At 37.2% G+C, this 15,118-nt stretch overlaps 1 protein-coding gene and 1 long non-coding RNA gene across 2 annotated transcripts in view; one reads left to right on the top strand and one right to left on the bottom strand.

Moving 5' to 3' along the window:
* Positions 1 to 2,916: 2,916 nt before the first annotated feature.
* fignl2 (fidgetin like 2) overlaps positions 2,917 to 15,118 on the top strand; it is a 42,665-nt gene continuing 30,463 nt past the window's right edge. Inside the window, exon 1 of the mRNA XM_077219059.1 lies at positions 2,917 to 3,262. The gene's annotated coding sequence lies outside the window, so the exon portion shown is untranslated. The remainder of the gene's footprint in view (positions 3,263 to 15,118) is intronic.
* LOC143726073 (uncharacterized) lies at positions 4,286 to 7,572 on the bottom strand. Its single transcript, XR_013198378.1, has 2 exons — positions 7,195 to 7,572; positions 4,286 to 4,603 (listed from the first exon to the last, which is right to left on the bottom strand). It is a non-coding gene; the product is annotated as an uncharacterized LOC143726073 (long non-coding RNA).

Below are 15,118 nucleotides of genomic sequence, written 5' to 3'. Positions count from 1 at the left end.
CCCAGAAACTTTTGTTCCTTACAATCAATTTGTCTGAAATGTTATCTAAAGCCAAACAAATTGCGAGGCGATCCACACAGGTGTGTCAGCTAATGAACTAATACTTCTTTAAGAATTCAGAAGTTCGGAGTAAACTGAGGTAGATTGGTTTACTACTTCAGCATGGAGGTTGAGGCTCCCATGCTTGGCTAGGCACTATAATGCTGTGTACTGGCAGTTAATTGTTCCCAGCTGTTGTGGCTCAGGGAACAAAGACACTTTTGAAAAGGTGATCCGTTGATTGGGGCACCAGTCTGACTTCCTTTAATGGGATGTGGATCACAGGAAAGGTGGCATCTGTGTACAGCATTGCTGGTTCATGTGGCCCAGGGCTAACACTCACACTGTAACAACAGTGGCCCATCTGTGTGTGTTTGTTTAAATCAGAGCGCATGTTTTTCATGTTTTAAAAGGTGAAAAACAAAGCAAGCAAAGAAGAGAAATGGAGTGATTCTGACAACCACTTTTACTTCAGGTGTGAAGGAGGGTGTGGTTGGTGGTGTTTTTTGAAGTCAGATATGCAAGAGCTTTGTGAATCATGTGATTAGGGTTGGGGTTGGGTTTTGCAGATGCACCGTTAGGATGTTTTTGGCCGATTCCAATACTGATATTTGTCACTTCCTCTATTATTTTTACTTTTGTTATTAAAATAGATTAATATTTTGATGGTTTTAAATGAGCAAAGCTAAAAAATGCATGCATTAAGGTATACAAGCTTATTGGTGCATAATCAAATAATTTCTATTGAACATTAATTGGATCCATTTAACAGGCCAACATAAATGAAACGGAACAAAGATGAATATGAAATAAACAGTGCTTTTCATCTAGTAGTATTCGGGTAGAAAAATAAAGTAATAAAATGTTAAATATATTCTTTATTTTATAAATTAATACTTGTTAAAATTACAAAAGTATTTTAGTCCAGAGTAGTGCGCGATTTATTTATTTTTTTCTTCTTCTTTTTAAAACAGACAGCAGCGTAGCAGAAATCTTACTGCGCATTCACACCGGACGCGAATAGCGCGTCAAATTCGCATCTACCGCGTCTAGTTTGACGCTTGACCACTTTGTGTTAATTCGCGCGACAAAAACAAAAGTTTGAAGTGAAATTTACGCGCGTCACCCACGTCAGAGGCAAAAGTTTCGAACCCCGTTGGCGGCCATCATTTTACAAGATGTCTGTTGTTGATCGGTCATTAATCGAGAGAGTCACCGCTCTGTATTTGCTCTGAAGAGCAGAACAGCGGCGCATGGATCATCATCGCACTATTTGGGTCGGTTCAGTTCGGCAAGTTTCACCATTTGCTCCAGGAGCTGCGCCTGGATGACGGCCACTTTCAGCGGTACTTCCGCCTGTCCCGCACCCAGTTCAATGACCTGCTGTCCCGCATCAGAGCGAGGATCACCCTCGCCCTCGCCCTCACCCACCTAATCTGTAATTTATTTTTGTTTTGATGATAAATGGAGCCAGCCTAGGCTACTACAAAGTGATTAAATTGTCCTGTGTTTTTTTCCCCTCACACAACACAGACACGAGGTTCTTGCACTAAAGTATGTTGGTTCTCTTTACATTATAATAATAATAATGTTTCATATAATCTAGATTAGATATGGAATAAATAGCATACAAAATGAATGTCTCATATATTAAAATCAAGTTTTTATGTGGTAAAATATTCACTTCACCACGTGACAGCAGCAAGCTGGCTCCTGATTGGTTAACGCGGCGCAAATTTGATGCAGAAGTTCAGATTTTTCAACTCGGGCGGCAGACGTGAATTCGCGTCAAACGCGTGAATGCACATAAAGCACTAAATAAATCATTCGCGCCAGACGCTCAATTCGCGTGAACTTGATGCGCGAATGAGGCGAATTCGCATCATTCTCGTTAACTTGACGCACGAATGAGGCAAATTCGCGTCTACCGCGCCGCGCTCTACGCCTCATTCGCGCCGCCGTAGGAATTTTTTACGCGCGTAACACGTCTTTGCATTGACTTAACATTGAAATCACTCGCGCTAGACGCTCTATTCGCGTCCGGTGTGAACGCACCATTAGGCTGCTGTCACTTTAAGAGCTGCATGGATCCAATATACTGGAACACAAGTATTTGATTTATCAGCTGTTTACGTTCATTTAATACATAACTGACAATGTTTACAAGGATACTCGCTAAGATGGGCATTTTGAAATAATTTTGAATGAATTAGAAGTGAAAGGGAACTTAATTCAGTATCTTAGCGCCATCTAAAACACAGCTTTCGGGGCGCGTGCTTTCTCACACCGTGAGTATAATTGAGTATTCTTTTGCTTCTTGCGCTTGAAAATTTTAATTGGCAAGGCTTAATGCGTGCAAAGGATTTTGTGAAGATGCAGCATTGGCCTGATCGGGACAGTGACAGTTTAGTCAATTGTCCTGACTCCTGCGCGTCATTTACACTGGCACCGGGAAATTTTGTACAGATTTAATTTCGTTTTAGCACATATTTAATTATTTGACCTGTTATTCATGCATATAGTTGATAGGCCAATGGTTTTAAAATGTTCAAAAGTCGGCCAATAAATATTGACGTCCGACACATCAGTGAATCTTTTCTTAACATATAAACAAAACTGAAATCCAGCATTGAATTTTAAAATGAGATTTGTTAAGTCAGTAAGACATGCAGATAGATGGTTTGGGTATTGCTAGGGTGTTCTGTGCAGATGCGTATAGAGTACCTGAAAACCATACTTAAAGGTGACCTATAATTCAAAATTGAATTTACCTTGGTATAGTCAAATAACAAGAGTTCAGTGCATGGACATGACATAGAGTGAATCTCAAACTGGACTGTTTTCGCGTTCTCATTTAATTCACATTTATGAAAAACACCCCTGAAAAACGGTCGGTTCTCCACACAATACCGACTGTGACGCAATAGTCGGGATCATTAATATGTACGCCTCCAAATATTTGCATAATGCCAGCCCTCAATGCCAGGCGGAACTGCGCAGCCGAAGCATGGCAGTTGCTCAGTGTGGATGTACACATGAACACAAAAGTATTTTTTAGTTCCTTCATCTGAGCTTCTGAAGAAACAATGGGTTAATTTTATTTTCTCTGGAAATTTCCAAACATTTCACCGACTGTTTCCTCAACTTGGGCCAATACAGAGCTGGCCTCGGATCGAGCTACCAAGCAACACTTTCTGATGTGTAATTGTTCAAGTTCAGACAGGTAATCTTTCTCTCAAAATCATTCAATACTGTTTATGCATCAGTAAGTCAAGCCAGTGACTAAAGTATCAGCTTCACATCGTTTTTTTTAGTAGGATGAAAATAATCGTATTTAAATTGTGAACAAATTATATACAGAAAGCGATCAAAGAACAATCTTTCTACACAGCGCGAGTTTATCTGGACACTTGCCAAACTCGTTATGAAATCAATGGCGCACGTTACTGCACAACGAAGCTCTTACTGTATTTACATCATCGTGTTTGCATTGGTGAAAGCATTAGAGAGTGCAGAAACTGCTTTGCAATGATAAGATCTTCATTCTCGCGATCAACACACTGTCATCTGCTCAATGCTCATCACGGCAACATTTTATGTGATGGGAATAGATCTAAATACTTTAAAAACATCTCACGATTCGTTAATCTCGATAGCTGTTATAGTAAAAACGTATAATAGCAGTAGTAAAAGTATTCGGGAGAGAGTTTCACATCTAATGCGTAGCTATTTCATATTCAAGCATGTCAGACAATCACAGCAGTGGCCGCGGTTACACTGAATCCCACAGCAGACACGCCCCTTCAAACAGAGTGTTCAAATCAGAGGCTAAAAGCAGGCTAGGAAAAATGCCATTTATTTCTAAATTATGATTATTTTTTATCTAAAAAACATACTAACATTATAAGGGTAACCCAGGAAACATTATAAAATAATAAAAAAAAACATTCTAGGGCACCTTTAAGTGAAAGTAGAGATACCTTACAGCTATTACTTCTTTACAAGTTACAAGTCACCAATTTCAATGCCAGTTGACTAAAAGTTTCAGAGTATCTGATTTTAACAGTAGGCCTGATTGAGTATTCTACTCGTACTCGTTTTACTAATGAATCTTTCTCTTTTACAAGTGACACAAGCATGAGTATAGAAGTGTTTTAAAACAAAAAGGTAAAGAAACATAAGACAGAACTTGAGTGAGCACACACAGACAGACCCACAGAAGCACATGTAGAAAACATTCTGCTCACTTCTCTCTTCACACCAGGATAAATATTTAACAGGGCCTGTCAGCAAGACTTCACTCTGTCTTATCTCTCTCTGGGATGGAGGGAATGAGTGAGTGGAGAAATGTTGGCTTTGTAGTAGAGTTGGCTTTGTAGGAGAGAGGGATTGTCAGAGAGGAAGAAAGAGAGAAAAAAAAGAAAATTAGATACAGAAAGAAAGAGTGACAGAAAGATTTCACATTCTAGAATTGTGTGACTGGTTCATACTTCCCTTTGGGCCCGTGTTCACTATCAGACAGCCCGTCTGCTGCATGTCCTGACACGGCTGTGGCCTCCATTAGCTGTGAAGGTGAAGCAAAGAACAGACATTGGTTGAAATGTTTTTACCATACGTTCATGTTCTTACAACTCTGAAGAAGTGCAAAAATGTTGCACATGTTTGTAACTGTTATTGGTGGCACAATTGCTGTTTTATATTTAGATATTTAGAGGCAACAATAGATAATTGATACAATAGATTTATTTATTTATTTCAAGTTTACAAACATACAAGATTTTCAGATAAATTGACCAATATATATTTTTCAAAATGTTTTCCAGATTAATATCTTTTAATAGTGCTGTCAAATCGCGATTAATCGATTCTATAATAAAGGTTTGTTTATTTATACATACACACATATATATACACCGATTACACACATATTACACAACTTTTATGTTAGAATTGATTAATCACGATTAAACCCCCTCCCCCCTTAAGTTAATCTTGTCCATAGCACAGACGATTTGGGGCAAGTTGTGTGCCGAAATATTTTTCACTATATCCAAAATCATGTGTTTTTTTGAGGATACTTTTACTTTTCAAAATGATTGAACTTGCTATTTTTACCTGGCGGAGACAAATTTTACTATAAAAGAGGGACCAGAGCCATATCTATAGGACTGCAATATTATAGAGCCTGTACTTTGGAATGGAATAATTTTGGTTTTGGACCAGTATGTAACTGGCTAGTAATCACCCCGAACCCCAACACTTTAGCAATATCAGACCACCTAGCATCATGGCAGTGAGTTTTGCATGGGCATGTGGTTTAGTTTTACACAATGATGCATATTAGTATCATTATCTTTGCACAGCTTATTTGGATTAACTATGTGCCAAGTTTATCACCAGGTCAGTTTTACATTTTGAATTCATGATCGACATGAGTGTTACAGCTGATGGATGTCAGATAAGAAACATCCACATTGACTACAGAACACCACTTACATACCAGTGAATATCAGTGTACCTCTACATTTAGACAAGCACATGACCTCATTCCAGACACAGTGCATTGTGTCGCTCCAGTTTAGACAGAGGAGGGATTTGAATGAAGTGGACTATTGCTGAAAACTGAAACCGAAACCAGAGAAAGTAAGACAACACGAGGAGTCGGTCCGGGCTTGGGTGTCCATATCCAGTATAGCTTATGGGTTTAAATAGGAACTGGAGCACTGGAATGGGAGCCAATGAAACAGTAGATCAGCAGGTGACTTTCCTCAGTATTCAAACACAGCCTGCGAGTTTAGCAAGTCCATATTTCAGATTTTCTACATGATATCACAGTACTGCTTGACACAGTAAGCTTATAATAAAGTCCACTCTCTGTTAACAAATGCTAAATGTGAGGAGAGAGCTATAGATTTATATTGCTGGCTCAATAGGAGGAATTGCAGTAAATGGATAACCTTGATATTAGAGGCATTGTGACGTGGTTAACAGTTGAAGCTGCCACAGCTGTGCTCGCCCAAAAGCAATTACGCTTTATAACATCTGCACAGTCACAGCTTCATAATAAAAAGTACCCACTACACCTGTGATGATCCCCTAGTCCCTCCCCCTTTCACAGGCCCAATGGTGTGAATGCCATTCAGGGTCAGTCTATCCTTGCTCTGTATTCAGAGTTATGTTAGGAAATTTCATAAACACCGCAGTACTTTCTGACCACGGGTTCATCCGATGAAGAGTCAAATTGAGAAACTCAAAAGGTCAGGGAACTCTCTCAGTCTAGTCACCCGTGAAAATCATGACTTTTATTTTTTTGTTCCAAAATAATGTGTTTATTTTAATTTACTTGTTTCTCTCCTAATGATGGATGTAATTTTAAAAATGTGGAAATTAGAAGTTAACGTCAGCTCTTATTATCATTTGACCCGACTTGGTCGTGCAATGTTATGTAGTATATAAAAAAATATTTAAAATTGTTGTTGCATTCCTGTTGCTGCCATAATAATGGCCAATTTCAAAACTTTGTGGGATTTTTTGCTATAGACAAGCGGTGACGTAATAGTATTCTTGTAAACGGTTTTTCAGCATTTCACAAACAAGCCAATGTAAATGTTAAAATGATTACCTTTCATCCACATGATAAACAATTACTCTCTGAATAGGGCTTAGATCACAATTTTTTTCTTTTAGGAGTATTGTATGGCATTTGCTTATCAAATCAGTATATTAATTCTTTGTTTGATATAATGTCTGGCTGTCAGACACCTTTAACCCTGTAGATGCTTGTGACTGGACTTTATGCTAGCAGTTTAAGTTCTTAACAGCTTTATACTGACACAAAACTTCTATTTGTTTTTTAGGCGCACATTTATTCCTCTTAAAATGTTTCCACTTAAAAATACAAGGTTTGCAAAACAAAACAAAACAAAAAACAGTATAATAACGAATCTGTCAGAATAAAGGCCTTTTGACAAACAGCAGGCGTGAAGGGAACAAAAGTGACCAAATTTTCATTGTGGTGTTTGCCTGGCTAAGGCTGTGTTGATTGTTTTCATGTGTTCAACGTTAGCCCTGTTTGTGTGTGTTTGAAATGAATGGTTGGCAATGAAGCTCAGTAATAAATACAAATACAAATAGATTTTAAATTGTTTTTCTTACCCTCTCCTGAAAAGCACCATTCTCATGTGGCCTTGTGTCAGTAGAATCAACTCATAGGCTTTCACTATGACAATTACAGTCACAGCCCTTTCTTCGTACAAGGCTCCAAATCCTCTGTTGTATTTGCAATTTCATCTGACAGTGTTCCAAACAGACCAGATCCCTTTTAAATAGGAACAATAATATGGAAAATTACTTCTATGTTGACTCACTCCCCTGTCATTCTCTCCCTGCATGTTTTCTTCAATGTGGGGCCATTAAGCTATCAAGGACAAGGCTTGAGGGAAATGAAACACTGTCCAGAGCCGAAGGATTCCTGCGTGCCGAAGGGAGGACAGACGGAGGGAGGGGCACGTGATAGGATGATGAGGGGCAGACGCGGAGAAAAGTGTGCTATCAAAGCTGAAGGAATGCAGAAGTAGACTGATGCAGTCTGGAGTTCAGTCTGTCCTTTAAACACCTAATTACAAACAACAGACCAGAGACAGAGAGACACTCTCCATACACGATGACCTCCACATGGCAGTTTAGACACTGGCTGGAAACTGTCCCATAAGAAAAGAAAATCAGAAAGAAGAGATTTTTAATTTCGTAGTTCTTTCTACTAGGTAGCAAAGAGATAACAGATCATTTGAGAAGTTAGCGAATAGTTAACAAAAAAATTGTAATTCTGTCACTCACCCTCATGTCTTTCCAAACCTGTTTGACTTTCTTGATATTGTGGTACACAGAAAAAGATATTTGGATATCTGAATTTATTTTTGTAAATACAATGAAAGTAGTCAGTGGGGTCCTTTTGGACCCAAATGACTCATTATATGGACAAAAACAGTTGAAGTATTCTTCAAAATATCTGTTTTTCTCTTTTCTTTATGTGCAACAATAATAATGCACAAAATACAGAAGCAGTTCTTTTAGCTGTTTGCTGCATATCTTTGTTTATCTGGACAGAGCTTTCTGATCAGAAATTCAATGCTATTGTGAGTGCATTTGCCCTTGCAATCTGCAAGTCTTATGTAAGAAAACTGTTTTTGCAAATTAACACGTTAGTATTTCAGGGTTAACCTCACAATAGGCTCATCTGAACTGCTCTTCATACGAGGAACAAGATGTCCTTGAGAGAGAAAACAGTGGTCAAGCAAGGATTTTGCTCCTTTCATGTATGCAGTGGGACGTGACTTAACAATGACTTTGAAGAAGTTGGTTAAAATCTAGAACTGTATGGACTTTGTATGATTTTTTTACTTTTTGTCATTTTTAGAGTTTCAAAGCTATTGGCCCCCATTTGCTTTCATTTATTTGTTTTCCATGGACGCAAGAAACTTTAGTCGTTGTTTTAAATGTCATTTTAAATAAGACAAATTTCCTTTTCAGAAAAACTATTCCTTCAATGAGCTCACCTTACCAATATAGTTCTTAATCTTTGTTTCTTTTACGTTACCAATAGTAAAGATATTCTTGTTTTATTCTTGTTCTTCTCATATCTACTTTGCTTTTCTTTTCTTATTATTTTTGTTTGAGTAAGTGCTCTTTCTTTCCTTCATATCATCAGTCAAGTACTGCCCTGTTTATTTTTTTAAATCTTCATGCTACTCTTTATTGGCTTTTTCTGTTTCTTTGACACCCACAGCCACCATCATGCATATATGCATCTATAATCGTGCGAGTGGAATCCGCGTACTGCCGTCTGTCGTTAGCTTGCCGAAATTTTGGGTTAGTTTCACCGCCTCCATAGTGTGAGCGAGACCAACATTCAATAATTATTGATCTGTGGACATACAACTTTTACTGGAGCACCCATTTAATCACAAAAGCTGATTTATTGTTGCCTTTCTGACAATCCCATTAAAATGCTGTCTAGCTAATCAAGCCCATTCACTCTCCTGGAGGACTAATCTTTTACAGGGCTGCCAGAACAAATCCCTGTGGTAACAGGATTCCCGGGAATGAGGAGGACTGTTCATCTGCTTTGCCCCGTAAATGGGAAAATAGAGTTTACTAGAGTTTTGTGATTTTCCCCTCCTGATCCTGTTGAAGTACACAGTCATTGTTCTGTTATCAGTTATTATGTATTGGTTCTATCTACCATTCCTATAAGGATTGAAGAATTGTACACCACTTCCAGTCTATCGTATATTTTTCTCATCAATTCATTGCAATTATTGCACTCTCCCAGCTGATTTAGGTGCCAAGGCCAGAATGTCTATTTTCACTCAAGACAAATGTCCTTTAAGAAAAATGTAATTCATATTTTAATTCTGAACACTTGCCATACTCATTGTTGCTTATAAATTCTCTAAGCAGTAAGATAAGATCTCTAGGCCATTGATTCATTTGACCATAATCTATTGCTACAGAAACTTAGGTCTATATTTATTGCTAAGGCACTTTTAGATAAATTGCCGCCTTATATCTCTAAACTCTTAAACTCTTAACTTTTTATACAAACAGTTATGGTACTAGATAGTTACACCTTCGACTAAAAGTCCCAAAGGTATCCTCAGAGTTTGGTAAACATGCTTTTTCTTTTCATAGAATGACCTGCAAAATATACTTAAACTGGAGTTTTTGCCAACTCTGAATACTTTTAAATGTATTTTTAGAATCTGTTTTAAAAGTCATGTAAGTGTTTTTTTAAATCCTATTTTTATCAACTGTTTTGTTTGAGTATTGTTGTGTCCTTGTTTGTTTGTTTGTTTATTTTTATTTTGATGTGGAACTCTATTGGCTGCCGTCTTGACCAGGTCTCCCTGGAAGAAGAGACTGTGATATCTCAGTGGGATCTTCCTGGTAAATAAATGAATAAAATAAAAAAAACAGTACACCGTAGAAGGCTGTAAGCCAAAACATCTGTTGACTTATTTTATCCTCTAATATGATTCAATAAGCTTTTCTTAAAGAATATTTTATATTGCAGAACTTTATATATATATATATAATTTTATATATATATATATATATAATTTTTTATATATATATATATATAATTATTATTTATTTATTATTATTTATTTTTCTATTCAGTCATGCTATTGAATTATCTGTATTCAGGCCATTATGCAGATATTCTTGTGTGGCTCATGCATCATTGACAGTAAGCTGTCTTTGTGGCCGTTCTTTGACCTTGGAGTGTTTGTTGAAAAGCCTTTTTTGAGTGAATTGGTTTGAGGGCTTCCACGTTTGGACTATGCAGTATTTGCGCTCTGATAAGACGCTGTGCAGTGCTCTCCGTAATGGGTTAGGTGTAGCAAACTTCACCGCACACGTATCTGGACCATATACATTCCGGAGTCATGCAGTTATCTGAACTATTTGGTTGGAGGCAGTGCAGGCTCAAATGTGCCGAGAGTTGTGCTTGTGTGGTTTTTGGTCACTATACTGGTTTATAATTACACGTGTGCATACTGGTATTTTTATGAGAGTCTCCGGTTTGCGGTAAAAACGAATTGGTGCTCCTGTTTGAGATAAAACAAATTGATTCCAGTGGCGGCACACGAGGTCCTAAAGCTAGCTATAATGAAATTGTACTTTTAAAGCCTTCAGGTTTCTCCTGTGTGGATATATTCGAGGGGGAGCTGTGGTTTATGAGTTTTTCATTGTCTATGGGGCTTCATCCACTAAATGAATTGAGAACCCAGTTGAGAGTGACAATGAAACGATGGAGATGCTTGGGCAAGCTTTAAAGCTTTACAGCAGAATTTTTAATTTAGCTTTGTATTTGAAATCCTTCTAAATAAAGATCGAACAAGCCGCATCTTTGGACATTAAAACTTACAAATCTATGAAAATGAAAAAGGTTTTGCATCTTAAAATCCTCGCTTGAAAGATTTTAGCTTGTGAATATGTCTCACCGAATCGTTTGAGGTTATGAAATCACTGGAGTGAGATATAGGGCTATAAATCCAACTATGGAGAGTATATCTTACACTGCCTTTTTCTTATGAAGACTACATGATTTGTGCATTGTTGGTGGTTTCACTTTTGTATTTCAGCTTCTCTGACCCACAATTCAATCTGATATGTCTATTGTCTTGATATGCAGGCATAGGGAGAGAGTTATTAAAGTAATGTGTAATATCGGCATTTTCCTACTGCCTCTAGCTGTGTTTATATTACATTATTTTATCTGAAGAAAACCTTTTCAGCCAATTGTGAGTGATGAAGGGAGCTCATATGTGCTTAGTGATCAATGCTTATTATAGGAAGAGGTATTGACTCTCTGCTCATTGTCACCTGATAGAAAGGTGATTGTTCCTCCTTCCATATGCATATTCTTCTGCCGATGTTAGGGGTAAATAGCGAGAGATGATCTTTTAAAGGGAAGCATTTGTCCTCCGACTCAAGACACGGAGAACTATCGACCATCATCGCAGACAGGCATGCCGTGTTTCTTGTCTTGCAGAGATGCATGGAAATGCTGTCTCACGGGCCACTGCACTGACGTACTGCAACAAGCTCTTCATTAGAACGATATGCAGAAAAGCTGCCCATCTATTGATCTCACTGGTATTATAGTTCCTCTCGATGCTTGGATCTCATCTCCGGTGAAGCGTATCGTCAGCTGGCTGGTATTGTTACAGACAGGCGGTGGAACATGAGCTTACTGTCTGGACAGGAAACTGTCAGCCAAGCTTCCTCATTTTACCCTTTTATATTTATTTCATTTGTTTTCTTACAGATCATCAGATTGTTGTTGATATTAAAGCGAAACATATTCTTTTTCAGTTGTTGCTGGCATGGTAGAATAAGCCCAAGTAAATGTACCCTCGCGATTTACAGCATCGGTTTCAGGCGCTTGCTCCATTTACTTTCATTGCTTTGCTCTAAAAGATTGTCAATCTGGGAATGGCCGCTGCCGTTGGAGTGCCAGTAAAGTCTTGTCGATTTCATTAAAAATGGGGACAGATGTTTGTCATTACCCTTATTGATAAGTGCATGGTCAATAGTGTGATTTATTCAGGAGGCACAGGCTAAGCTTTAGTCACAAGTTTTACAGTGGCTTGATCAATAGTGCACAATGAACAAGTACAAGAGCAGCAAGAGTGAAAGCGAAAGGTTTTGGTGCATTTATGATCAGTCAGGGCCAATAACTGAGCTGCCTGGGCTATACATTATTTATAGTTTGATGGTCGTACAAGTTATAGTCAAGGAATAGCTTACTATTTGTACTAAATGAATTTGAAATGCTTACATCTGTCTCAAATAAACAAACAAAAGTAGAGTATGATTATTTTCAGTTTTTTGTATGTTAAATCAGACTCTTTAAGAATAGCTTAGTTGTCATCAGTCTAACTGGACACATTTTGTGCCATATCATGTGTTTGCATGCTTTCCTAAGCCCTTCAAGGCTTTTGCTTGACATGAGTGACACAGTCTAGTTTGTCAAGTCCAAAAGTAGATCAGAACTACATAGTGAAAATCTCCCAAAGACGTCACTGTGTTCAAGAAGGTGAGTCTATTACACAATTCTTGACAGTGAAAATTACTGGCGCCCCTTACCGCAGGCCCAAAGCTTGTCAGGACCTGTGTTGCCAGATCCAAAAATAGAGCCTCAAGACACTTCAAATTGTAGGTCAGGCACAATGGCTTTAGTACATTATGAGTATAATATTCTCCAGATATTATGTACAATTCATTGCACTAAAGCCCATCCTTCAAAACTAGCATTAGTGTATGTGGTAGTATACATTATTTTACAGTCCTATTCTGGGTAATAACTTGTACTAACTCTGAACCTACCCCTGAGCCAAACCTTAACCCATGTAGTTACCTTATATCACCAGTACTTTTTTAGGTAAGTACACTGAAGGTACACGTACGTGTGCATGCTGTAAAATAAAGTTCAAACATATATACAGTATATATATATACTTGTCTATGCATACTCTACCATTGAAAACTTTGGGGTCAGTAAGACTTTTTTCTTGTGTGAAAATAACATAATACTTTTATTCAGCCAGGATAAAATAAAATGATCAAAAGGGACAGTAAAGACGTGTACAGTTACAAAAAAAAATGCGGTCACACTTTTTATTAGCTGTCTTTAACTATACTTGAATTAAAACAAGTTTAGGTACAATATTCTTATTGTGCTGTATTGCAAAACACTTTTGCTGCTATTGAGGTAGGATACAGGCATGGTTAGGGACAGGTTTAGTGGTATAGGTTTACGGGTTGGTTAAGGTGTAATGGAAGGGTCAACCGTGTAATTGTAGATGTAGTTACAGAAATTAATTACAGATAAAATGACATGCAGTATGTACATTGTAAAAACATGTATCTACACAATAAGTGTGTTGTATCAAATAATTTAAATCTTAGTAAAAAGTAGTTAAAGTGGGACCATCAATTCTTTTAAACTTTCTATTCATCAAAGAATCCCAACAATGTAGCACGGTTTCCACAAAATTATTGTTAAAAGTAATTTATAATTTAAGTGTTTCTTGAGCAGCAAATCAGCATATGAGAATGATTTCTGAAAGATCATGTGACACTGAAGACTGGGGTAATGATGCTTTGACACATCACAGGAATAAATAACATTTGAAAAAATATATGAAAATAGAAAATAGTTACTTTAAATTGTAATAATGTTTCACAATATAACTTTTTACTGTATTTTTAAACAAATAAATGTAGCTTTGGTGAGCATAAGAGACTTCTTTAAAAATATATATATATATACATACATATAAATGTGATAGGCCTAATAGATGTTTTTGAAATAGACAAATGACACCCTTGTCGTCATGAACAATGACTATTTGCTCTAAAGCAAATGTCTAGCGCTCAGTGTGCTGTGGGGGTGGCCATCTGTTTGTCTGATCAGGTTGTTTCTGGATCCCCTGGACCAGTCTGACCAGAGACACATTCCTCTGACTGATATAGAGCCTGAAGATGCTGCATCTCTGGGTTCCAGCGCAAATGCAATTACGGCAGCCTTACAATGTCAGGGCAGACACGACCCTGACAGCGGCTAAAGAACGAGCAGTTTAAAGATTAAATTATCCTGCTGCAGCACCGCTGCCTGTCTGGAGTGTGAGGGATGATGTAGAGCTGTCTAGAGCTGAGCTACATCTAATTTTCTCTCTCTCTCAGTTCGGCCCAAAATTAAAATGCTGTCATCATTTAGTGACCATGTCATGCCAAACTCGTATATGCTATTTTTTCTAGGGAACACAAAAGGAGACATTTTTTGAAGAATCTTTATGCAGCTCTTGACAGTTCATCGTGCCTTGAGCTTAATTAAAAGGCTTAATTTCAGTCTATTCCTCATACAAGGCTATTGTAGAGCCTCAAGTCGTAAGACTTATTTTATGGTGGTATTTTTTTTTGGTTATGTTTTCGTCCCTTTTTGTAGCTTGAAAGCTATAGTCACTATAGCAAGCACTATAACACCTTAAATATTCTCTACCATTAAAATATTTGGGGTCAGTAAGATTTTTTTTGTTTTTGAAAAAAAGTCTCTTATGCTCACCAAGGCTGCATTTATTTCTTCAAAAAAAACAATAGTTATATTATGAAATATTTTTACAGTTTAAAATAATTTGGAAATATTTTAAAATGTAATTTATTCATGAGGGCAAAGCTGAATTTTTAGCATCATTACTCCATTCTTCAGTGTCACATGATCCTTTAGAAATGATTTTAATATAATGATTTGGTGCTCAAGCAACATTTCATATATTTTTTTCAATGTTGAAAACAGTTGTGCTGCTTAATAATTTTGTGGGGACCGTGATAGATTGTTTTCAGGATTCTTTAAAATGTTCAAAAAAACAAAATTAATTTGAAATCAAAATCTTTTGTAACATTATACTATAAATGTCAATTTTATGCATCCTTGTAATAAAAGTATTCATTTCTTGGAAAAATGTATTACAGACCCCAAACGCTTGAATGGTAGTGTATTTTTTATGTGCGT

This window comes from Siphateles boraxobius, unplaced genomic scaffold, assembly GCF_051911475.1.
Source record: "Siphateles boraxobius isolate OS27281-9 unplaced genomic scaffold, OSU_SipBor_1 77, whole genome shotgun sequence".
NCBI lineage: Eukaryota > Metazoa > Chordata > Actinopteri > Cypriniformes > Leuciscidae > Siphateles > Siphateles boraxobius.
The sequence above is the reverse complement of the archived record's forward strand: the minus strand, read 5'-3'. Positions and strand labels throughout refer to the sequence as shown.